This window comes from Protopterus annectens, chromosome 2.part1, assembly GCF_019279795.1.
Source record: "Protopterus annectens isolate FY-2018-M chromosome 2.part1, PAN1.0, whole genome shotgun sequence".
NCBI classification, from domain to species: Eukaryota; Metazoa; Chordata; order Ceratodontiformes; family Protopteridae; genus Protopterus; species Protopterus annectens.
This window is the reverse complement of record NC_056729.1, coordinates 1,117,586,283-1,117,612,706: the sequence shown is the minus strand read 5'-3', so window position 1 is coordinate 1,117,612,706 and position 26,424 is coordinate 1,117,586,283. Positions and strand designations below refer to the sequence as shown.

At 42.8% G+C, this 26,424-nt stretch overlaps 1 protein-coding gene across 1 annotated transcript in view; it reads left to right on the top strand.

Moving 5' to 3' along the window:
- MMUT (methylmalonyl-CoA mutase) overlaps positions 1–26,424 on the top strand; it is a 726,274-nt gene that overhangs the window by 94,343 nt on the left and 605,507 nt on the right. The window lies entirely within an intron of this gene.

Sequence of the window (26,424 nt, the reverse complement as noted above, 5' to 3'; positions counted from 1 at the left end):
CTAGATTATTACAGAATCTAGTCTGTCTTGTATCACTTGAGCAATAAAACCAGCTCTTCACTGAGATACTGAAAGGTCTGAGCAATTAGTTGCTTTCAACTAACTGTAAGTGCCTGTTCTTGCTCTTGTATTGCAATCTTAATTTGTATTTGCATTCTACTGTCTGTTTGAATTGACGGAACTGTTTTTGGCCACATTTTACTGCATGCTGTTCTAGTTTGGTTGTAGCGTAACCCAATTCCAGGCTTGCTGTTTCTGGGTCTGTTTGGCAGCTTCTGAGGATCAAATTCAAACCATCTTTGTTGGAGAAGGCCTTTCTGCACCCTTGTGGGAGGAGAGTGCTGTCTGGGTCCCATCTAATCGAGAGTGATTGGACTAGACCTCTGACAGTGCATCCTTATTGGCTAGTTTGAGTTAAGAGTTATTTCTTGTTTTATATAAGCCCCGCGTCTTCACTTGCTTGTGTGTAGCGCACCATTGTGCACTGCTGCGTAGTGGTCTTTACTGTTAGTGGTTATAATAGCAAACGTTTTGCTTGTTAAATTTTCACTTAGCACTTTGCTTGTGGTCCTTCAGAGGGTTTTGTGGCTCAGCTCTACTGTCAGGTAGAACACTAAGCCTAGCCTCAGAGGTACCAACACACCTCTCATCCACTAGCTATTCCTAAATGTGAACTCTCTTCCTGGCCATATAAATTTACCTAACACTATGGGTGTACAATTTCCCACAGTTTCCCCAACCATCTTGGGCAACATGGGCATCCTGAGACAGTTTAGGAACTGCCTCATGTTCACCGACAACCCTCTACTTCTAGTCCACACAAATTCAGCATGGGAGAGATGCAGCTGTATTAAGAACCTTGAATCCATGCTCTCTCACACACCAGTTAGTACATATAATGGTGAGTGGACTGTCAGCATGCATACCTCATCTCCTACTCCACCCAAACCCATATCACACATACCTACATAAGCTGAGGTCCTTACCAGAAGCTTACCTAAACACTAGAGACCTCACAAGCACGCTACACAACATTCTTACTCTGCAGAACACAATACACATAATAGCTCACAAGCCCTTAAGGCAAAACACAAAACCAAACATATTAGTCATAGGTGATTCTATTGTGAGACAGACAGATGTCCCTCTCACCAGGCTGGATAAGGAGAACGTCAATGGTCAGCTGTCTTTTAGGTCACAGGATCTGCCATATCACACATGCACTCAAGTCTATGAACAACAGGTACTGTTATGACTCCATCGTAGTACATGTTGGTGTGAACGACTTGAAACGTACCTCTCTGGACTATATGAAGAGAGACATGATTGAGCTCTCAGACTGTGTGTCTCAGGCTGGTATGTCCCTAGCCTTAAGTGGCATTTTACCTTCACCTAGGATGATGCCTCAATACAAACAGAAAATTATTGACTTCAATAATTGGCTTACTTTCTGGTGTAATTCCAAGGGGATACAGTATCTGTTAGCCTGGGATGACATGATTGACAGACCTTGATGCTTTGCCAGAGATGGTCTACATTTGTCACCCCTGGGATTTTGGCTACTGGCCAAGGCTCTTGCCACCCCCATAGTGCCTTTTTAGGCAGTGTCTCAAGGACAAAATTCCTAATGTAAAAACTCCATCTAAAAACAACGTCAAGGTTTTGCTGCTAAATGCTAGGAGTCTTAACATGAAACTGCACTCTCTGGAAGCAGTCCTCACCTTGGAAGACAGATATTTGTGTAGTCATGGAGACCTGGTTGAAGGCTGTGGGGACCACACCAGCCATATTGGGCTACACCTTCTTCCACATGTTCAGACCACAAAATGAAGGCGTGAAAACTAAAGGAGGCAGTGTATCAGTATTCATTAAAGAGAAGTACACTTCCAGATTGGTTAGACAGCATGATTCCCTGGAGATACTTCAGGTGCAGTTAACTGTTGGCAGGGAACCTGTTGCCAGCTACAGGACCCTCTCTGTGAATCAAGACTTCCACTCTGCTTGTTTGGATCTACTTGCGTCTGTCAAGACAAACACAGTAATAAACACTCAATACTTGATTGGATACTCACAAACCGTCCCACTGCAGACAAAATGTTTGGCTGCCTTTCAGACTCTCTTAGTGATCACATACCCACCTATCTTATCAGAAAAAAAAATTTGCCCTGCTGAGAGTGTGTAGTCTACAAATGCATCTGTAACAAAAAACACTTCTCCGTAGATAACTTTAATCACATCCTAAAACACCTTAACTGCAGCCCACTAAAACATCTGCACTTGGACGATGCTGTCCAGTATTTCAGCAATATATTCCTAGATGCACTTAACTCTGTAGCCCCAGTGTGTACAAAAGCCATACCAACTCTGTGGCTATTCAAAGACACTAAACAGCTTACGAAACAAAGAGACAGAGCCTGGTTGTACTGTCAGAAAACTCAAACCTCTCTCCAGACTTATCCCCACCCGAGAAACCTAGCTAAAAATACATACAGAATAACAAAAAGTCATACTATACCTTAATCCAACAAAACCACCCTCAAAAATTCTGGGCCTCAATTAAGCAGCTCTTAAATCCAGGACAAATCACCACACCCCTCCCCAAAGTCCCTAATCCCGCTGAGAGTACAGCTACCCAACTAAATTCACATTTTATAAACTCCATACTATCCCTGATAAATAAGCACAGCAACTTCCCACTCACTATTCCCAAAAACACTACCTCTCATACACCCACACAGTCTCTTTCTACCCCATTCAGACCAGCTACATAAAAAAACTCCTTCAACTAAAACGCACCATACGTGCCACAGACCAACTGCCCAATGAATTCCTAAAATCAGCAGTAGGCTCCATCTCATACCCAGTCTCCCTTCTCATCAACCACTCCATCGCTGAACAATATGTCCCCAAACTTTGGAAAATCTCATACATAATTCCCTTACACAAGGGAGGCACATCCACTGAATTATCCAACTACAGGCCCATTGCCATATTATCTCCTCTAAGTAAGATAGCAGAAAAATGCATACACTCTCAATTACTGTCCTACCTACTCCAAAATAACTTCCACTCCAGCTCTCAGCACAGCTTCCGACCCAAGCACAGTACCACAACCACACTCCTCAGCTTTACAAATCTTGTAAACCAGTACAGAAACAGTGGCAAAGTAGCATCTTCCATTTTCCTGGATATGTCAAAAGCCTTTGACATTGTTTCCCATCAAAAATTACTTTATGAATTAACTATCATTAGTCTCTCCCAATCAGCAGTCTCTTGGTTCCATAGCTATCTTTCTGAATGTCAGCAAGCAGTGAAGTGACCAGATGATATATCAGCTCAGCTTCCAATCTCTGTAGGTGTACCACAAGGCTTAATTCTCTAGCCACTTATTTTCTCTATATTCACCAACTAACTTAGATCCGCTTCCACCCAGGCCACTATAGTGCAATATGCAGATGATTCTACTGTCATCTTCGATACCATCTGAAGAAGGGCTGTGCCCGAAAGCTTTGCTGAAGTTAGTTATTTATTAAACTAATTGTTGAGATGTTTCTCAGCCTGAGTTATTTGTTAATAAGTGATACTTGATAGCCTGCTCCATATAAACCCAGCTCTTGGAGTCAGTCCACAGATGTGCAGGACATGGCTGTAATGTAGATATGGTCTGCAGCTACTCATGCTAATTTAGATGATAGGCATGATGCTTGACCTCTGGAAGGATTTGAGACAGCAGTGCAGACACCTAGAGAAGGCCATAGAGTACAATGCCATTGTAGGCCTCTTGAGAACTGCGATAGCAACTGTGGTTACCATTGCTACCTTTGTGCACAGGATAACAAATGCTACAAAAGGTATCCTTTCCATTACTGTTGGCAGTGCCAGGGGGCCTGTTCATACCCAAGGTGGACACTTAGGCCATTGTGGGGAAACACAGTGTGTATCTACAGATGTGGGGTGGTTACGTTCCCTTACCCCACATGAAAGTTAACCGTTTCAAAGAGGCACCATGTGTGGGACAAGTTTTCAGTGATCCACCTTTGATTCATATTCCAGCAGTACTGGCATTTCACTTTCCAGGGGGAGGGGAGCTGTGGCCCTGTTACATGTGGCTGTCACAGTGGCCACAGTACATGAGCACATAGTAACTCTACACACTGGTCCACAGTGTGTCATGTGTGATACTATCTCCCCTTTTACTCACCCCCCCCCATCTCCAGTTCCATTAATTGCCAACCCCATTCTTCAGGTTGGCTAGGCAGTCTTTTTTGTGTGTTTGTAGGCAGCTGTGCAAATGATGATGGCCGTGACCCACACCACCCTCCCTCCTTCATGGTTTAAGTGGAAATGTCAAATGCATAGTGTGACTTGTCCATGCACCAGCACTGCATTCATCACTTTGCTGTGTTTGACACAACAGTACCACTGTGTAAGTTGTAAGGACCCACAGAAGTGAACTAGAGGTTGCTCCCTTGTGTTGTTGTATAACGAACTTGATGCCCTAGGAGATGGGATGACTACTAGTTGGTGTCTTTTGACCCACTGCTAACTAGGCTGCCTGCTTCCTGATTATTGTATTTTGTAATATGTGGCATGTTGCAAAGATTTTGCAGTCTTTGTCAGGGCATACTGCAGTTCCTTTCCTGGCTCAATATTGGTGTCATCATCTAGGGCTCTAGGGGGAATCTTGCTTACGACATCGCAATAGGGACATATAAGGAGGGTGTGAGACAGAGGTATATGAAGGTTGTAGCTATAGACATAGGCATTCCTTCTTATCTGTACTTGCTTACTAGGTGGCCCAATAGAATGTCCCATTGCAGAACAGCACTATATAAATGACTTTTATGCTGTATTGGAGAGTCTTAGGCAGGGATGTAGACAGAACTTCATATTTTGTACTCACCACCCACCTGTCATTTCAAAAATGTACTCAAACCTCAAAATGTTGCTCCTACACACTTCATATAGAAACACATTGTTCATAAGTAATTACTAGGCTAATGGCACATGAGCCTTTACAAGCCTAGCCAACAGTACCCAGAATATGACAGTATTGTATCTTAATTCCCCAGATATGAGATGGGGTAGTATCAGGGTAGTGGGTCTTTGTATGTTGGAGCCCTGCGTCATTTTATATATGACCTGTGTCTTTAAGGGGCATGGGCAGTACCCTTGGAGGGAATATACAGTTCCCCATCCATGTATCCAAATTCTTTTTGAAGAGAGTGAGGGACGGACTTTGTTTTATGAAGATGGGAAGTTTATTCCATAGATAAGGTAGCCTTTGGGTTACAAATTTGTCTCTCCAGCAAGTTCTTTTAGATTCACAAGTTAAGTTCAGGTCCATGGGATGCGCAACCCTCGTTTAATTTTTCTTGCGAAATGTAACATTTCCATCAGGGCTGGATCAGAGAATGCCTTGCAGGTCACTCATAAGCCACCTCTCAGTAAACAGTATGAGCTGGAGAAAAGGGATAAGGGCTTGTAGTCGATCTGCGTAAGATGTGTGTCTTACACTTTGTATTTTTTTTAGTGAGAAACTACTGGGGCTGCTCCATTTAATGTAAGCACCTGGTTAGGTGCATGTAGAAGAGAGCATTGTACTCAATTATGGGTCTTATGAAGGCCAAGTACAATGCCATTTTGACTTCCTTTGATCTTGATGCCATGCCTTTACTTATAATTTGAGCCACACATAAGGATATCCTCACTAAAATAGCTACCTGATGGTCAAAGTTTAGGTTACTATCTGTATTTCTAGGTCCCTCACCACTGGGTATACTTTTAGGGGTGTGCTATCATTATTATAATTTGCAGGGATATCTGATTTATCAAAGGGTATGATTATCCATTTTTAGCATTTAGTCTCCGGTCATGGTTTTGGCACCAATCGTTTTGTCATTTTTTAGGCCTGTTTGTAGGATGTCAGCATCGTTTGTGGATTCAGTGATTGCTCCCAGCTTACAGTTGTCAGCGAACTTGGTGAGTCAGAAGCCCCCAATACTGGCCTTCACTTCAGAGGGTATATACCAAACAGGAGGGCTCCCTACACTGAGCCCAGTGGGACACTGCAGGTAACAGGTTTCTTATCGAAAGTGGATTCACCTGTCCAGACCTCATTTGTACTGTCAGTTAGCTAGTTTGCTATACATCTGACAGTGCAGGGGATTATGCCTAACTCAGGGAGTTTATCTATGATACCTGAGTAGAGGATTTTGTCAGAAGCTTTGGCCAGGTCTGGATAAGTCGTGTGTACCATTTTACCCTCATCTGTGGCCCTGGTGACTTTCTCGAAGTCCACCAGATTGAGCAGGCAAGACCTCCCTTGACAAAGCCAGATTGGGTCAGGTCAAGTGTTTGGAGATTTCTTACATCATTACTGATCAGGTCCTTGATAATTCTCTCCATGGCCTTGCATATAAGACTGGTCAAGCTTATGGGTCTGTAGTTCCATAGGTCAGTTGATGGACCCCCTTATGCAGAAGGATGACTACTGGAGTCCTCCATTCCTCTCTCTGGGACAAAGCTCATCCGGAGGCTATTGTTAAAGAGGGTTTCTAGTGGCTCTGATAGTCTGTTTTAAGTTATTTAAGAAGCATCCTGGAATAGCAGAATGTTGTTGTGACCCATGGAGGCTGTGTTTTTGTCTTTAGTGAGTGCAATAAGGTCCTGTTCCCTCATAATGACTGGTAAAAGGATGGTTGCAGGTATTTCTTTGGGTGTTGTAGGAGGTGTTGGAGGGTGAGAAGTTTGAACTGAATAACTCAGAAAGTAAAACCACTGCATGAAGTTCGACAACCGTAATTTTATTAAATACAATTAAAATTGACTAAGTGCTTTCACCCAGTATGCTAAGGCATCATCAGAGTCAAATTCAAACACTAAAATGACTTTCTATATACTGAGTAAGTACATACATCATTTCCTGTCTGTTCTGCTATGAAAACATTTTTTCTTTAAAAGCGCTAAGTCTATTTTAATTTTATTTAATAAAATTATGGTCGTTTCGAACTTCATGCAGTGGTTTTACTTTCTGAATTATTTGTGGCTGAAGAAGTGGAGTGTGAGGAGTTTCGTTTGGTTCTAAGTTTGAATTGAACTTGTCGGCCAGCTGGTTAATGTAGTTTCAGACTTGGTGTAAGTGTTGCTGTTCATGATTAAGTCTGTACATTTCTCAACTTTTCCCCGAGGGTGTGAACATAATTAAAAAAAAATCCTTATGGTTATCTTTCATACCTCGGAGGCCTCCTTTGCCTGGTAGTTTGATTTTGCAGATTTGACCAGCTCTCTAATTTGTTTGTTTAGGCTGTTTTGTCTATACCTTCTTGACTTTGTAGAGTATTTTTTTTCTTTTCTTTTGAACAGCATATTAATGCTAGGGGTCCACCAGTGTGGTTTATTTTTGCCAGTAATGATCAGTTTGACTCTGACCGGTAATGCATCCTCTATGCTGCTATGAATGTGATTATACAGTGCTTTTGTGTGCAGCTCAGAGTAGGCCTCAGTGTCATCTGGGTTTGGAAGGGCTTGGAAGTTTAATAACCTGTGACTTAATTTGAGGTAATTGGCCTTAGCAAAGTTCTTAACAGGTTTGAAGTTCTTGGTTAGTTTTAATGCTAAAGATGATCATTTTGTGATTAGATCTTATCAGGGAGGAGTTAAAGCATGGGATGCAGCAGCATCTCTCCATGTTAGTGACTACCAGGTCTAGGATATTTGTACCTTTAGTTGGGGTGCTAACTAGTTGCTCGTCGGTGTTTGCATTGATGAAGTCCAAAAAAACACTGAGCAAGCTGAATTATGGATTGTGTAAGTCTCTCAGTTTACGGACAGGTAGTTGAAGTGGGTAAGTATGGTCTTAGGCTGAGTGTTAACAGATTCTGGTATGTTTAGGTAGGAGGTGTGGTTTTTCAGATTCATGTTAGGTAACTATAGCTAGCAAGGATATTATAGGGGTTTGCACATATGGTTAGTTGGGCATAGAGCAGCTGAAGTGATTCATGTTGTTGGACCAATTTAGCAGTGTACTTTATAGACTTTATAGACACTAAAACACCTCCTCCCTTTGTTTTATCTTGAGCTGAGGGGGAACAAAATGTATAAAATGCATTGTAGCCTTTGATAAACAAGGTGCTTTCCATGGTTCTGAGCCATGTTTCCTTGACTGCACATGTGTCTGTGTTTTTCAAGGAGAGGAGGGCTTCCAGGGAGTGCAGTTTTTTATTTAGGCTCCTGTTGTTGAGCAGCAGTACCTTCAGGTAGTTGTGAATGTTTTTTGTTATGTTGGAGGATTTAGCAACTTGGCATGGCCAACAAAGGTACTACTGGGATATGTAAATGTTTTGCCAGTATGCGGAAGTCAAGTGGTGATGGTGGACACCATCACTGGCAAAATGTCATGGTTTATTGATCATGTCTCCCCTGTCTGACAGATATTGGATCCTCTTGTTGTGACATCAGAAACCAAGCTAGTTGTTGAAGTCAATCATTTTTTGCTGGTAGTGTGGCATCATCATTGGTGAAAGTAGGGTGCTTCTCAAAGCTAGATTCATACCCACTTGGGACAGATATTCAGAGATCCCCATCATGTCTATCTTCATATAGTCCAGTGAAATATGTCTTGGGGCATTTACACCCACATAGATTATATAACACGGTCATACTGGTATTTGTGATTTAAAGATATAAGTGCATGTGTGATTTGGTGGATCCTGGCTCCAGACAGACAGCTCATTCTGATCTTCTCCTTGTTTAGCTTAGTAAAGGTTACATCAGTATGTCTTGCAATGGAATCAACGATAACTAAAATGTTTGGCTGCATGGTCTGTTGCCTTATGGACTTTGAAGAGGGGCTATTTTGATTTTCAGAGTTGTGTGAGGTCCCCTCTCTCTCTCTTGAGTTTGCGTGAATCCACTGAGAGATTCTTTTAGGGGGTCTTATAGATTTGGTTAGATTAAATGTGAGTATCTACACATATGTGGGTCTGTGTGTTTGTTCCTTATTGTTGGCAGTGAGAGTTTTGGGTATAACGCTGACAACCTGGTTTGCATTTTTCATGTGTGTATGTGAGAGCTTTGTCCCCAGTCACATTGTGTAACTACATCTCTCGCACTCTGTCTGTTCTAAAATTAAATGGTTGTCCATGAACAAGAAGCAGGTACGATACTGTCTCAGGATGCCCATATCCCCAAGGCCAGAAGCAATGACAGGACAACACCTGTTCGTTATAGCAGATCCTTAGGAGATGGGAAGGAGCTGGGAGGAGTCACTTAAAGGTCTAAGTGAGAGTGTTTAGCAGTATAAAAAGACAGAAAAACTAGTAGTCGTAAAACTTCATTGATGAGCTCAGTCACAATAATTTCCAAAAATCATGACACTTGGGTAGTGTTCAAAAGCAAAAAGCCTTTATTCGTCACAGGCAAGCAATTCTCAGTAACAAAAAATCAGAAATACTTTAGAATGTTAAAGATACAGCTTTTATACACTTAGAGGTAGGTGTGGAAAATGTATGTATTGTTTAATTTTAAACCAGCCTATTCCAGGCAAACAATATAAACAGGGCTGTAAAAGTGCATTTAAGAACAGCACTGTTCTGTAGTGCTGTACAACAGGCACTAATTTTCTCAGTTCTAAAAAGTCTGTGCTCTTTGAGTCATAAAGATTGAGAGAGATGTCTAAAAAAATGTACATACTTCAGCACATTGAGTATGCCTAGCCACACCAGTCTATCATTTGATGCAGAGAATAAGGTTGCAAGCTGCGGATGTCCTTCTCTATCACTGTTGCAGTATTCTTTACAAAAACGATCCCCTGCCAAGGGTAGCCCCAATATCTGGCCAGTATACCAAAGTCTTACTTTTTTTTTTTTTTATTAAACGTCATACGTTAACCATATAATCCCTGCTCAAGGCATAGGGCATAAAGGTGGCGTATGGATGTACATACTTCTGAATGCTCCTTTTTCTTTGCTGGTTACCGAGCCTTGTTTCAGATAAGTGCCCATTGGGGTTTCTTCTTATCTTTTCTTTCTTTTATTTTTTGTGAGTTTGCATGTCATCCAGAAAGGGAAAATGTCAGTGTGGCAGGCAGATTCTCACAAGCATATACAATGTTCTGTCTGCCAAGCGTTTGTCACTAAGATCCTACCTAGTAGTCTCTCCTCATTATCAATTTACATGGCGAACCAACGTCTTAAATTGTTGGTGCAGGGTACTGTGGTAGACTCTTCCCATCCTAAAGGTCAGATGCTTGCTAAGAAAAAGGCCAAAAAACTCAGGTCTGATTTGGCTGCTGTCCCACCACCCCTGGATGTCTGTCTGTCTTGAGGGTGGTGAAAGTCTAGAGGATTGCCCGGTTGTTGCACCAGATTCCACTGCTGCAACTCTGTTGGAGGCTGGTATGGATCGGACACTCAGCTAACGTCTGCTCAGGACGCTGAGAGGGAACCTAGATTGATTATTTCTGAGAGACAATGAGGATATCACAAATTCTTGTTCAGGTTGGGATTCTCACTACATTGGTTAAATGTAGGCAAGGGTCTGAACCACTTAAGGTTTTTAAGGGTGGATGTTCCCTAGAAGAAAAATAAACATATTTCACCTGCTGTAAAGATCCCCAGTGTGAATGGCAGGATTTTATCCAGGGGGTTATTTAATGCCTTAATGATCTTAAAAAGTCTCCTCAAGGAGTTTCTGTGCTTGCACCTCCTTGGTCTTCTACTCCCCTTAAGAGGTCCAGAGAGCAGGAGTCCACTGAAGAGGATTTGGATTCTGGGAAAGAGTCTTTGGCATACTCCTCTCAAATCTCTTCTCCTTTGGATTATGGATCTGAGAAAGACTGTATTAGTCCAGATTCCCCCTTAGAGGAACTCTTCTTTGGAGGCGCAATTTCTGGTATGATGGAATTTTTCAAATGGGACTGTTCTCAGGTTTCTGATATTCAAAAAAGGTATTAGGAACTTCTTCAAACTGAGTTTCCTAAGCCCTTTGCTGTCCCTTCTGTCTCGGCTGCCCTTTTAGATACTGTTTCAGCAACATCTATGCTGAATAGATTTTTAAAAGGTGCCGGATGTTTGTAAGTTCTTGTACAAATGCCCTTCTGCTGACCCTTCTGTATTGTCTGTCTCTTCTGACAAACCACCTAAACTTTTGCCGTCTACTAAACTACTTCCTTCAGACAAGGACAGTAGGGTTATGAAATGTTTAGGCAAAAAGATATATACTGCTACCGTCCTAGTTTTTGGGCTATTACTTACCAGACTTGTATGACCGGGTATGTTTTAGTCCTTCTGTCTCAAGGTTCTCAGGCAATCTCTTACTTCCCTGATTCAGAAGAGAAGGTCTCAGCCCTTTCTCCTTTGGGTTCTACCTCTCAAATAGCTTGCTATTCTATTAAATATACGTATGATGCAGCTGTTTCTTCCTCTAGGGTTGCTGCCTTTAGTTCTGTTTTAAGGCATTACTCTTGGCTTCACCTCCAGCACTTACCTGATGATATTAAAGCTAAATTGCTGGATGCTCCACTGGTCGATAAGAACCTTTTTGGTTCTGCTGCTGAGCTTTTTAAGTCCCTCCAGGATAAAAGCAAGGCCTTGCAAAAATTTAAACATATTTTTGTGTCTCCTATTTCTAAGTTCCAGAGGAATTATCCATCCAAATCTGCTTTTGTAGGTAGACAAGTCTTCCTTCTCCTAAAGGTAAGAAGGGTTCTAGGCATGCACCTCCTGTTAAGTCTACTTTTGCTTCTCAGAAGACACCTTTTCAAGACAGACCAGGTTCTGTCTGAAAGTTTGCTTCCCCTTCCCCTTGGGTCAGGTTCCCTTCTCCCATTGTCTTTCCCTGTCCTTTCCCATTTGGTTAAGGGTCACTCAGAACTCTTGGGCTCTGTCCATCATCCGCCAGGGATACTTCATGGTGTGGAAATCCCCTCCTCCTTTTCTGGGCATCCCTCAACCTCCTCAGGAGCAGCTTCTTTTCTTTCTAAATCTGCTGCAAGGCTTTTTCACGCAGAGTGAAAGTCATTACCCCTGCTGAAGAAGGGAAAGAGCTTTATTCCAGGATGTTTCTGATTCCCAGGAAGGAAGGCACCTGGATGCCCATTTTGAACCTTTCTCAGCTCAACACCTTCCTAAAGGTCTCTTCCTTTCAAATGTTGTTCCTTCAGTCACTTTTTTCTCCTCTTCTTCCCCCTGCTTTCTTAGTGTCCCTGGATCCCAGAGATGCCTGTCTTGACATCCCTGATCATCCCCTTTTCAGGCAGTTTTACATTTCTTTGTTTCTTTCTTGCATTTTTAGTTCTCTGCTTCACCCTTTGGTCTCTCTACTGCCCCAAGAGTATTCACCAAATGCCTCACTCCAATCATTACCTTTTGCAGGATGAGAGGAGTTCAGATCTTTCCTTATCTGGACGAACTGCTCATTCAGGCTTCATCCCCCGAGATCTTGCTTCAGCACCCCAGGTTACGGTTTGACACTTGCAATGCTTGGGGTTTGCCATAAACTTTCAGAAGGCAGTCCTGTTTCCTTCTCATGATCATGTGATTCAGACCATTCCCATGCTAGCTTCTCTACCTGCACACAAGACTGTGTCTCTAATCACCGATTGTCAGTCCCTTGTACTCTGGCTTCAATCACAGCCAGAGAGTTTCTCATGATTCTAAGATTCGTGGCCTCCACTTTCCTGTGCTTTCTGTAGCCAGACTGCATATGAGAAAGCTGCAGTGGTTCCTTAAGTCAGTGTGGCTTCAACTCTGTCATCCATTGGATTTTTTGTTCCTCTCTTTCCATGCCTCAAACTTGAGCTTCAGTGGTGGATTCAGTAGCTTTCTCTCAACCCGGGTCTTCACTTTCAATCCCCATTCCCTTCTCAGGAACTTTTTATAGATTTCTCAGACAGTGGGTGGGTGGGCAGCTTCCTTCACTTCCTTAAAGGTCCATGGTCTTTGGCTTCCTCATCAGAGGTCAGATCACATCAAAATAAAGAAGATGAGAGTGTCCTTTTCACTCTTCAGTCTTTCCATTCCTTCTTTCTTCTAGGGCCTCTCTAAATCTTTACAGACAGTACCGCAGTGATGTGGTATATGAACAAGCAAGGGGGTAATGCAGCCCTACCTTCTTTGCAGGCTGGCTCTTCAGGTCAGGGATCTAGCTGCCCAGTGTCAAGTGACTCTCCAGGCTGTCTACATTCCTTCAGAGCTAAATACAGTGGCAGACTGTCTGAGCAGGTCCAGTACACAGGCTCACTAATGGATGCTTCACAGAGATGTGTTTCTGGACATTGTCCATAGTTGGATACTCCTCATGTAGCTCTTTTTGCCTTCCCTTTGAACAGACAACTTTCTCTTTTTTGTACCAGAGTCCCAAATCCTCTGGCTTGGAAGGTAAACACCCTGTCTTTTCCTTGAGAGGAGAGGTTTTTATACCTCTTCCATCACCTTCCTCTGATTCCGAAAGTCCTGCTAAAGATAAAGCAAGAATCCCACAAGATCTTGCTGATAACTGCTTTTTGGCCCAGACAGCATTGGTTCCGCCGCCTTCTTTACTTTGCCAGGGGCAATCACCACAAGTCACCTCACAGGGTGGACCTTCTCATACAAGGCAAGGGGTCCCTGATCCATCCCCACTTGTTCACTCTTCAGCTGACACTGAAGGTGATAGGGTTTTGCTACCTTTTAGGCACCTTTTTTCTGAGGACATGCTTTGGGTACTCCAGGAGACCAGGAAACCAACTACCAGGAAATTGTATTTGCGCAAATGGAAGAGATTTTTTTGTCTGGTGTCTTTCCCATAACCAGGATCCATTTTCTGTAGGAATCCCTCTGTTTTTTTTGTTATTTGTGTGAATTTCTCTATAGTGGGTTAGCGTGCTCTTCTGTTAAAGCTCACCTTTCAGCTATTTCTGCTTGTCTGCCATCAACTCCTCCTCTTGCCCCTAGATTTGAGGTTAAACAATTTATTTAGGGCATCCTTCATATTAGGCTGCACGAAGCCTATTCCACTTTCCTGGGACCTCTTTTTTTTGTACATGAAAAATTTCCTCAGGTTCCTTTTGAGCCTGCAGCTTCAGCTTCCTTGCACCATTGTACTTGGAAGACTGCTCTTCTTTGGGCCCTTACTTCAGCTGTGATAGATTCTGTACTCCAGGCTCTCTTATGGCTGTTCCTCCTTTCTTAGTTTTTCAAAGGGACAGGGTGTCTGTTCATACTAATCCTTTTTTTATACCCAAGGTAGTTAATGAGTTGTCTGTTAATCAGTCTGTTTGCCATCCTTTTTTTGCTTCTCCACAGTCTGCTAGTGAGAAGGTTCTTCACACTTCAGATTTGCATAGACAACTCAGATATTATTTGGATAAGACTAAGGCAATTCACAAATCTGAGCAACTTTTTGTTTCCTTTCATCCCAGATTTCTAAGTTTGGCTGTTTCTAAGCAAACTGTATCCCCTTGGATCTCCGAAGCAGTTACTATTTGTTATTCCTTTCATGGGAAATGTCTCTCTACTTCTGTAAAGACTCTACTAGAGCTGTTACTTTCTCTGGTGGCTTTTCATAGGTTTGGATACCAATTCCATCCTTGTGGCTGCTACTTGGGCTTCTGCCCATACCTTCACTAAGCATTACACATTGGATATTGTTTCCTAAACAATAGCTGGCTTTGCCAGTGCTGTCTTTCATGGGTTTATAGATGGCTCCTCTGTGTCTTCCTCCTCCCAAGTTTCCTGTTGGGCTTTTGTAGTGACCCTTTTGTAAAGTATACTGCAACAGTGATATGGAAGGACATAGTACAGTTGTGTAAAATCTTTCTGTAACAGTAGATGTCCTTCTCCTCACTGTTGTGGTATTTGCTTCCTCCTTCTTCCCCCTTCTGCTCTGCTCTATTCCTTCTGTCTTCCTGGCCTGGAATTCTTTTCTTTTTTTCTCCTTCTAGATGCACATGTTCCTCCTAATTCCTAGGAATGATTGAGCTTCCTGGGGCTTTTAATTTCTGAGATATGAGCATATATGTGACTTATGATGACTATCCCTTTGGTAAAGAATACTGCAACAGTGATATGGAAGGATATCTAATGTTATGGTATGATTTTACACAACTGTACTTTCCAATGGTACAGGGTTTGACTCCATCAGTCCTCATTTGCATGCTGTGTGACTTTGAACAAGTTACTTACTCAGACATTGCTCCCTGGTTGCCACTGAAAAGGGACTGTGTGTCCAGTGGGCATGTGCAGTTAACAAGTAGGATTATTATTAGGGGTTGGGGTTGGCATAATGGTTATGGTGTTTACTTGATAGACACAAGGTACAGGGTTTGATTCTTACCTTTGGAATGAGAAATTATGCTAGGCTTACGTAGCCCAGTACTAACCTATGAACCTATAAATGCCCTTGGTTGTCTAGTGTCCCACTGGTTATATGCCCCTCTGCACTGCACGCTACTTGGCAGTTGTTGGGATGGTATCCCTTCCTCTTGACATGATGCAGTCTGTGCAAACTGCATTAGGCCTGTATTGCCATTTATATATGCAATCTGTGGCTCCCAACACTTCTGGGAGGTTGGCAGTTTCATAAAAGCCATGCATGGTTGCGTCTCCCTTGACATATTTGAGGAACATATGTTCTCATCCACGTTTCAGCAGTTTATTGAGTAATATCTTCACTATTCTCCAGGCTGATGCTTGTGAAATTCCCAGTGCCCCCATTTTTCTTTGTAACATCCCTGTAACTAGAATGGTAAGTGCTACATACACCTTGTTATCCATTAGTTTGGGAAGTCCACTCATTCCTTCACCTCTAGTTTGTGAACTACAGATGTCAGCTATTGTCAGTATGATGTGTTGGCCCAAGTTGCTGGTCTGTCATCTGATGTGTTGTAATTCTGTCTCTATGTCATTTTCAGTTGTTGTTGCCTACTACCTCAGCACTCTGCAGGGTGGCTGGTAGTGGAATTGCTGTTTTGTCTTAGCATTATTGACAGATGCAAGTCTGAAAATATCAGCATGCATTTTGCCTTTATAGTTGGGCACAACTTTGCACCTGACTATGAATTGCAACCTTCTTTCAGTGCTTTTTATTTTTATGTCACTGTGCACAGACTGCCTTTCTTCTTTTGCCTGTCATACACTTGTTTACATACGTATCTTTCTGATGTTCATCGTGTTACACTGCTGCAGTCATCACACTTGGGTTATCCTGCCATCAGGCAGTCCCGCAGTCGGCCAGAGTTCCAAAGTCTTGGTCCGGCATCAGTTGCTGTCGCTTCTTCCCTGACGTCAGTGCGCCAGGGATATACAAGATGCATCCGACGCCATTTGCTTCAGTCTTTCTTGCCGCGCGGTGCCCAAAGCAGAAGCAGTTCTCAAGTGCTGGTCGGCCGACTCCTGAGATTTTCGAAGTCGAATTTCAGATCCGAAGTCTTCAATAAAGCTAAGTACCCCGTTGGGGAAACTTTTTTCTTGCCTCAGACTGATGTCAGAAAAAGTTAATAATTGTATTTCTTGTGAGAAGCAAATACCTCATAAAATCTTCCACTCTTACTGTATTCCATGCCTAGGCCCTGATCACGACATCACTAGTTGTCGGTTTTGTGCTAGAGTTAACAAACGCACTATAAAAAGACGTTTTCATTTTGTTTTACACTACTTTGGACGAAGGTTCAATTATACTATGCCGTCTGATCAGCCGACGACCTCAATACCAAAAAAACACAAAGACAAGGATAAAGACAGGCATCCAAGGTCCAAAACCGACGACGAAACCTCTTCTAGGCCAGTCGCCGGTTCGCCGGTTCTCAGTGAGGCGCTTTCGCAGCCCCTGACACCCGCTACCTCAGAGCCACAGGCCGCTTCTGACTCCCACGTGGAGACAGCTAGGCCTCTGGAAAGTCAAGGTATTGGGCCTACGTAAACTAATCCCTCAGATGGGTCCGGAGCCGCTGAGCAGGCATCTGCTTCTGAGGGTGTTTTCAGACCTTCACAACTTACCATTAAAACAACAGCCAAGACAAAGGTACCATTAAAGACAAAGAAACAAGTACAGCATTTGTCTGGACAGTCCTCCATGCCTAAGAAACAGATGCTTAAAATGGCCGAAGACCTCATTACTCTAATCAGGGGTTCCCATCCCCCTCCTGAGAAAAGGCCTAGGCAGGATACAGACTATGACTCCTCTGATTAGGTTTCCATTTCCTCTGATTTCTCTTCAGACCAGGGATACTCTCTACCCCCCTATGAGGACTCTGATGCTGAAGAATCTATCCCTTCAGCCTCTCCTCCTGAGGATTATTCTTTTGGGGAAACTTTACATACCATGAGGGAGCATTTCCATTGGAAAAGTCAGGATTACTTAGAATCCAAGAAAAGGCTCAGGGATTTCCTCAGCACAGGCCCCTGGCTATTCCGCCTGTGCAAGATATTGTGGATGATGTGTTCTCTGAATCCAGCCTGTCTCCTGACTCTTTGCCCCCTGCTCCAGCCAAGCCAGATAGGTATTATAGAGTCCCTGACTCTCACAAGTTTCTTTACAAAAACCCTTCTGCTGATCCAGAAACTATTTCCCAGGGTCCAAAAGGGGTTAAGGCTTCCATTGCAAAAAATCCGGTACCCTCTGACAGAGATTCCAGAGCTTTGGATAGATGGGGGAAGAAAGTATACACGTCTGCAACTTTAGCAGTAAGAGCTTTAAATTGCCAGTTTCACATGCTTAAGTACCAACAATATTTAATGGCTTAGTTAAAACAGAAAATGCTTGCAAGCTCAGAAGCATCTGATTGTAAAGAAATGCAGGATTTATTGCTTGCAGTTGAACAGGTGGGAAAACATATTCTGCAATGTGGTTTTGATTCTTTAGAGGCCTCTTGTAGAGCTGCAGTTACAGGTTCTGTTATTCGAAGACATGCCTGGTTAAAAGAACAGAGTTTACCTGATCATGTTAAGGCAAAATTATTGGATGCTCCTTTACAGCATGATACCTTGTTTGGTGTTAAGGCAGAAGAGGTGTTAAAGAAAATGGAAGATAAAGCTAAATCTATGCAAACAGTCAAGGATTTCTTACAGGTACAGCCACCTCGCTTTAGCAGAAATTGGCCAACAAAGAATTGTTCCTTTCCTGTGTCAGACAGGCCACAGAGAGGCAGATACAGACGCACAAGAGGCAGATCTCAACCCCAAGGCTCAAACAGACGACGACAGTGGGGCACCGCAACCCCAAAAGGAGGTGAGGACAAGTCTCAACCTTACAGGAAACGGTCACAATGACTTTCCTCTTCGTACACCAAGCACGTCCCTTTTGGAAGCCCCCTTAGGGGGAAAACTAGCACTTTTTTCTCAAAACTGGCAAACAATCACCCAAGACAAATGGGTTCTGAATATTGTGTCTCAAGGTTACAGATTCCACTGTCATACTTTACCAAGGCTAAAAGGAATGCCAGACCTGCCACAAAATCAATGGGCAGAGGCACAAAAACAAATTTCAGCCCTCATGGACATGAGGGCTATTCAAAAAGTACCACAACAGGAACAAGGACAAGGATTTTACTCAAGGCTCTTCCTGGTCCCCAGAAAGGACAAGGCCTTGAGGTCCATACTAGACCTTTCAATTCTGAATACTTACCTGGATATTCCGAAATTCAAAATGTTGACATTACAGCAGTTTCTACCCATGCTGGGCAAGAAGGCTTGGCTTGTTACTCTGGACCTCAAAGAAGCATACTTGCATGTCCCTATCAGACAAAATTGCAGAAGATACCTCAGATTCAAAGCTGGTACAATGCACTACCAATTCTCTGCACTGCCCTTTGGCTTATCTACTGCGCCCAGAGTCTTCACAAAGTGCTTGGCACCAGTAATTGCATTTTTCAGACAAAAAGGAATTCAAATATACCCATACCTCGACGACTGCCTCATTCAAGCAGAGAAAAAGGACATTCTTCTACAGCATCTGGCGTTTGTAAAAAGGTTGCTAATTTCTCTAGGGTACACAGTAAATGAAAAGAAGTCAAAACTAGTGCCCTCGCAACAGATTATATTCCTGGGTGCCAGCTTAAATACAACGGCCCAGATGGCTTACCTCACGCCAGACAAACAAGTTCAACTAACTGAATATTTTCAATTACTGGCAAAAAAGTCCCATCTCCCTGCAAGAAAAATTCTGCAGGCCCTGGGATTCATGGCATCCTGCATAATACTACCATATGCCAGACTACATATGATGAAATTACAATGGTACCTAAAAAGTGTTTGGACTCAACACTCTCACAGTTTAGAAGCAGTAATACCAATGATTCCCTGCTTACAACAGGAGTTTCGATGGTGGGCACAGGCATGTCACCTAAACAAGGGTCAGCCTTTTACCCAACCCACAGCCAGGCAAACTCTAACAACAGATGCTTCGGATTACGCCTGGGTAGCATACATGGCAGGAAAATGCATTCAGGGCAAGTGGACCACAGACCAGATGCATCTTCACATCAATCAAAAAGTGATGTTGGCTGTTCAAAGTGCCCTAACAGCTTTCAAGGACCTTCTACATACAGGACAACTATTACTAAAGACAGACAACACTACAGTAATGTGGTATATAAGCAAGGGGGCACGCATTCTTATCCCTTATGCAGGCAAGCCATGACCTTGTGGAACACAGCTCTAACATACCAAGTTCACCTGCAAGCACAATTCCTGCCAGGAAAGAAAAATACTCTGGCAGACAATCTAAGCAGAAATATCATGGACCCTCACAAATGGAAATTGAATCCGCAAATCTTCAGCATGGTAACGCAAAAATGGGGATGCCCAGACAGATCTTTTTGCCTCCCCACTGAATTGCCAACTACAAAAATTCTGCACAAGGACTTATCACAAACAAGCATGGAAAGTGGATGCTGTTCTGTTCAGCTGGAAAAACCTAAAAAGTTTATGCCTTCCCATCACTGCCTCTCCTTCCAAAGGTACTCCTAAAAGCCAGACAAGAAAAACCACAAATGATCCTGATTGCTCCAGACTGGCCACGCCAGCACTGGTACCCTATCTTAAGGAACTTGGCTCAGGGCCCACTATGGATTTTGCCTCAAATTCCACACCTTCTGACTCAACAAAACAATCAGATCCTGCACAGTCAGCTCAAAACCCTAAACCTGGCTGCATGGCAGATACATTAGCCAAACAGGCAACACCTCTCTCTAAAGTTGTTATGGATGTCATTTTGGAGGACTAGCACCAGGAAAGCTTACTCAGAAAAATGGAAGAGATTCTGCACCTGGAACCAGGCTCAAAGCCTTGACCCTCTTGTTCCAAACATTCCTCAAATTTTACAATACTTAACTGAGATGCTGGACAGAGGCCTATCCATCTCATCAATTAAGATCCACGCCTCTGCCATTTCAGCACATTACAACACTGATACTCCTTTATTCTCTCATCCCTTGCTAAAGCAGTACCTCAGAGGGGCTAAAAACATAAGACCACCCCGAAGAGCACCAACACCAACTTGGGACCTCAGTTTCGTTTTGCAAAAACTGACCCTACCACCTTTTGAGCCAGCCAATACAGCCGATCTAAAATTTTTATCATGGAAAACAGCTCTGCTCCTGGCAGTAACTTCAGCACAAAGAGTCTCAGAGCTACAGGCATTAATGGCAGTGGAACCTTTTATAATTTTTCATCAGGACAGGGTATCTTTAAGAACAAACCCTACCTTTATGCCAAAGGTGGTATCTAGTGTGGTTCTTAACCAAACCATCCACTTGCCACCTTTTATCCAAACCCCCAGAATAAATGGGAGAAACTTCTGCATTCTTTGGACATACACAGGCAGCTACACTTCTACTTGGACAAGACAAAAGCTTTCAGGAAAACTGAGCAACTGTTTGTGGCATATGCTGCAGGATCACAGGGCAAGGCTATCTCAATACAGACTATATCCAAATGGATAGGACACTGTATTCGGTACTGCTACACACAGCATGGAAGATCAGTCCCAAATAACATTAGACCACATTCCACCAGGGCAACAGCCACTTCAACAGCCTTTCTCAGAGGAGTACCTACCAAGGAAATTTTGGAGGCTGCAACTTGGAGTTCAGTGCACACCTTTACCAAGCATTACCACCTGCCTCTTTACTCTAAATCCAGAGCAGGATTTGCCACTGCAGTTTTGCAGGGCCTCATAGCCAATCCTAACTCTTTATAGACCAGCCACCCAACCTTAGCTTTGGGATTCTACCCAAGTGGGATGACTGCAGCAGTGTAACACGATGAACATAGTACAGTTTTGTACCTACCATAAATGTAGATGTTAGAGTGTTCACACTGCTGCAGTCCAGGTTACCCTCCCTCCATCCCCTCCGAAATAGCTGGACTTATCTATACCTTTCTATCTTATACAACCTTTGGGGTGTATTTGCTGTTAACTGAAGGTATTGTTTTTATTTTATATGTATATTTTTGATTAGCAATATGTATTGCCTACCTACTTGGGGGCACCTGACATCTGGAGCAAGAAAAACTGAAGAAAATGGCGTCGGATGCATCTTATATACCCCTGGCGCACTGACGTCAGTGAAGAAGCGACAGCAACCGACACCGGACCAAGATTTTGGAACGCTGGCCGACTGTGGGACCGCCTGACGGCAGAATAACTCAAGTGTGATGACTGCAGCAGTGTGAACATTCGAACATCTACATTTATGGTAGGCACAAAACTGTACTTTTCTTTTCTCTTGTTGCGTTGTAGCACTGCTGAGTTCTATGAATCATTATCTAGATGTGCTTTTCCACTTTTTGAGCAAGCCACCGCTGGGTATTATGGAAATTGACCGTGAATTCTGACCACAGATTTGTGATACACATTACAGAAAGAGAACATTGTGTACATGTCTTTATATGAAATCTGACTTTCTGTGTGCAGTTATGTGCATTCTGGAGCTAGGAAACATTGTCTTTTTCTGAGAAATTTGTTAGAACATTTAATATAGTTTTAGAAGTATGGTCATACATAGCTAGATTTCACCAGTAGCCCTATACTGTTTTTGACTGCAAAACCAAATTGGAAGTATACACTTCTAAAAAAAAAGTGTCATTTTGTTCATAGGTAGGTACTAGGCTACTGGTCCAAGGGCCTACGTAAGCCTAGCCAATAAGGTTCCCTAGCTTATGCCACTCAAGAAAGTTATTTTCCTGTGCCCCTGTCGAGCAGAGCCACAGAAGTGATCCCCGGTGTGTATTTCCTATTTCCCATCCACTCATCAAGATTTTTCTTGAAGAGTGCTAATGAGGAACCTAGCTTGACATAGATGGGTAGCTTGTTCCAGAGTATGGGAAGTCTCTGGGACAGGAATCTATCCCTCCAGCATGTCCTGTTTATTGTGGTGACAAGGTTTAGGTTCCTAGAGCATGTAGCTCGGAGGGATTGGGATTTCTTTAGGTGCAGCATGTCCAACAGCTCTGGGTGTGACATAGCTTTATATGTTAGGCATAGATCACCTTGGAGTAGGCGATATGTTACGGAGTAAAGCTGGAGTTTTTTGAGACGGTCAGTGTAGAGCATGTGTTTGAGGCCAGTAATCCTCTTTGTGAGGTACTTCTGTGGCCTTTCCAGCTGCTGCAGATGTCTTGTGAGGTACATTCCAAAAGGGGCATTGTACTCTATAATGGGTCTAATGAGTGTCGAGTAAAGGGGAACAATGACCTCTTTTTTCCTGGATGAGAACCCTTTTGTAATGAGGTGTGCCATGTATAAACATTTCCTGACTACTGTGGCGATGTGATTATCAAAGGAGAGACTACTGTCCACCTGGGTTGCAAGGTCTCTTATCACACATTCGGTGTTAAGTAAACTGCCGCCTATGTGGTAGTTCATGAGTACAGAGTTTTTCCCAAAGGGGATGACAATGCACTTTTTGGCATTGAGCTTGAGGCCATGGCTCTGACACCAGGCATCTGTCTCAGTGAGGCCCTTCTGTAGGATGTCCACATCATTTGGGGACTCAACTATGGCTCCTAGTTTGCAGTCATCTGCGAACTTCGTTTGTGAAAGGCCTTCTGTATTAGCCTGTACTTCAGAGAAATAGATACCAAACAGGAGAGGTCCCAGGACTGAACCCTGTGGTACTCCACTTGTCACTGGTTTGAAGTCAGATTTGGAGTCTGCATCTTTTACAGTGTGGGTTCTGTCATTGAGCCAGTCGGCGACCCATCTTGGGACATAAGGATTTACACCTAGTTTAGTGAGTTTATCTATAATACCAGAATGGGGGATGGTGTCGAAAGCCTTGGCGAACTCAAGCTAGGCTGTGTGAACCACCTTACCCTCGTCTGCAGCTTTGGTGACTGCCTCAAAGAAGTCAATCTGGTTCAGGAGGCATGATCTGCCTTTGACAAACCCAAACTGGGTGGGGTCCAGAGTTTGGAGGTTACTAATGTCCTTGTTTATGAGTTCCATGATGATACATTCCATGGCCTTACAGACCAGGCTCGTCAGGCTAATAGGGAGATAGTTCCCGGGATCAGTGGTGGCTCCCCCTTTGTGGAGTGGGATAACTGTTGTGCTCCATTCACTGGGCACAAAGCCTGATGTGAGGCTATGATTGAACATGGTGTTTAGGTGAGCAGCCAGTTCGTTCTGAAGTTCGTGTAAAACGCAGCCTGGGATGTTGTCCAGTCCCATGGATGCTGTGTTTTGGCTTTAGAGAGTGCAGTTTTTACCTGCGTAGCTGTGATTACAGGGACTCTCAAAACTTCACCAGGAACCAAAGCTCACCAAAACAAATTACTGGAGGAGAAGAAAGCACGGATCAAGGCAGAAGTGTTATGTCCCAAGGATAATCAGACAACAAACCACAAAATGTATGTGTGGTACTGCAAGGCCAATAAACGCTCCAAGGTACGATGAGTATCTTTATTAACATAGAATGCAGTGCGTCGACCTAGGTTTCGTCCGACTCCTCGGACTTCTTCAGAACACTGTGGCACCCAAAGCTGAGTGCTTATATAATCACTTAAATCAATCAATCAAATCACTTAATTATATAATAAAACAAATGAATGTTTAGGTTGAAAATGAAGCCAAGGTTGAGAAACAAAGTTTAAAAACATGAACAAACTTGTTAATACTAAAAATGTTAAATAAAAACACTTGATATATGCATAACATTACTAATAAAATGAGTGAGTGTGTGCATAAATATATTAATATGTTAATATGTTGATAATGAAATGTATTAATTATATTAATAAATATTAATAAATATGAAATATTAAAAATATTACAGGGACTCTGCATTCTTCCTGTATAGATATGGGCCCTTTAGGGGTTGAGAGGGGGGTAAAGTTAGCACTGAACCTATCTGCCAGGATGTTGACAATATCAGTTGGTTCTGTAATTTCCGTGCCATTATGCTGTAACTCAGAGCAGATCTGGGTGTTGCCATTGAGATTCGTGACATAGCTGTAGAATGCTTTGTGGTTGTCCTTAGAATCAGTGGTGATTTTGTTTTCATAGCTAGCTTTGGAGGATCTTATAAGGATCTTAGCTTCTTACTGAGGCTGACCAGAGAGCTCCTCCACTCATGGGATTTTACTCTTTTTTGCAGCAGTCTCTTCCTTCTGTTGTAGAGTTTGTTTATGGCAGGGGGCCACCAGATTGGCTTCCTTTTTTTTTGAGGATAGCGTCTTGATTCTGTTCGGGATAGCATGATCCATGCACTCATTTAAGTGCTTATAGAGTGCATTTGTGTAGGATTCAGCAGTCGTAACTGTATTGTCCATCTGCATGGGTGTCATGAAGTTCACCACTTCTGTCTTAAGAAGCATGAAGCTGACTTTGGAGAAATTTTTTACTGTTGTTTCCTTAATGGGGGGTGTAGGTAGGTTGTGGATATCTAGGGTGATTAGCTTATGATCGGATCTCACCAACGAGGAGTTGACTTCAGGTGTGGAACACTGGTCACTTATGTTGGTAATTACTAGGTGTAGGATATTGTTGCCCCTGGTGGGGGTGTGGATAAGTTGATCCAGAGCACTGGAATTTATGAATTCCAGAAAGCGTTGAGCAAAGGAGTTGGTACATGAGTAGTTTTCCCAGTTAATGGTGGGGTAGTTGAAATCGTCCATTATTAGGGTGTTTGGTTGATCCCTAATATTTTCCAGTATATCAAGAAAAGAGGAGTGGGAATCCTGGGGCATGGTGGGGGATCTGTAGCAAGCTGCAATTTGGATTGCAGTTTTGCCCAGAGTTCGTTGCACCTGGATAACCTGGGATGCATTGTGCTGAGCAACTAGCCTGGTAGTGTGGATATCCTTAATGAATATAGACATGCCTCCGCCTTTGGTGTGCCGGTCCAGGTTAGATGGCCGAAAAGTGTGGTATGAGTTATACCTTGGTAATGCAGGGGTGCACTCTGGAGCCTTGAACCAGGTCTCAGTCACTGCACAGATATCGATGTTCTCCATTTTAAGGAGTGCCTCGAGGGAGTGAATTATTTTAAATATTATATCAAAATAAGCATGTCTAACTTGCTGTTTCAGATAACTGCATGTTTTGGGATTGTGTTTAACTTGTGTAGAGTGCTGTTTATAGCTGACTTGAAAATTTTATAAGAAATATTTTGAGGTGTGTGTGTACATGTATGTACGATTGTGTGTATGTATATGTGTATATATATATATATATATATATATATATATATATATATATATATATATATACACACACACACACGTGTGTGTGTGTGTGTGTGTGTACATGTATGTACATATATACGTGCGTGTATATGTATAAATATATACATATATATATGACTGACTGCCACCAGGGCCTGTCCTCATCCACTGGCTTTACCAGGCAGTCCTTACCTCCCATATACTTGTTCTGACCCATGCTGAGGTCTAATGATGACATTAAGGCTTATGGTGCAGTGTAATATTGCTGCTCACGGGCATTTTCTATTTATGCTGCAATGTTCCTCCTCATGCACATTTGTTAACATCGGGGCATGGAAGACTCCACTAAAACTCAGCCAGTGCTTCCAAAGATTTCCCTTCAGATAACACCCCCTCTGCATGTCCCTATCCTCCTCCAAGGAACAGTTGCAAGATTTGCCCCAGTATGCACCCCTGCTAGGATGGATACACACCCATCCTTCCCTGTCAGTACCTCAGATAACCAAGCTGCTAATTGAACTCTGGTCACCAGGGCCATAGTCAAGACAGTATCCTTCTATGCCAGGGCACTAGCTTAGCATTGTAGAGATGCTAGCAGTTGTAGGTAGTTCATTTTCAATCCAGAATAGCCATTTCAAATTGAGAAACTCCAAATTTGCAAAACAATAAGTATTTAGTGTTGTGATTTCAGGAGATGCATTTTTGAATTAAAGTGACATTGTTATTCTTAAAAATGACAACCTTTTCATTAAAATTCAAGACACGGCTGTTGCTGGTT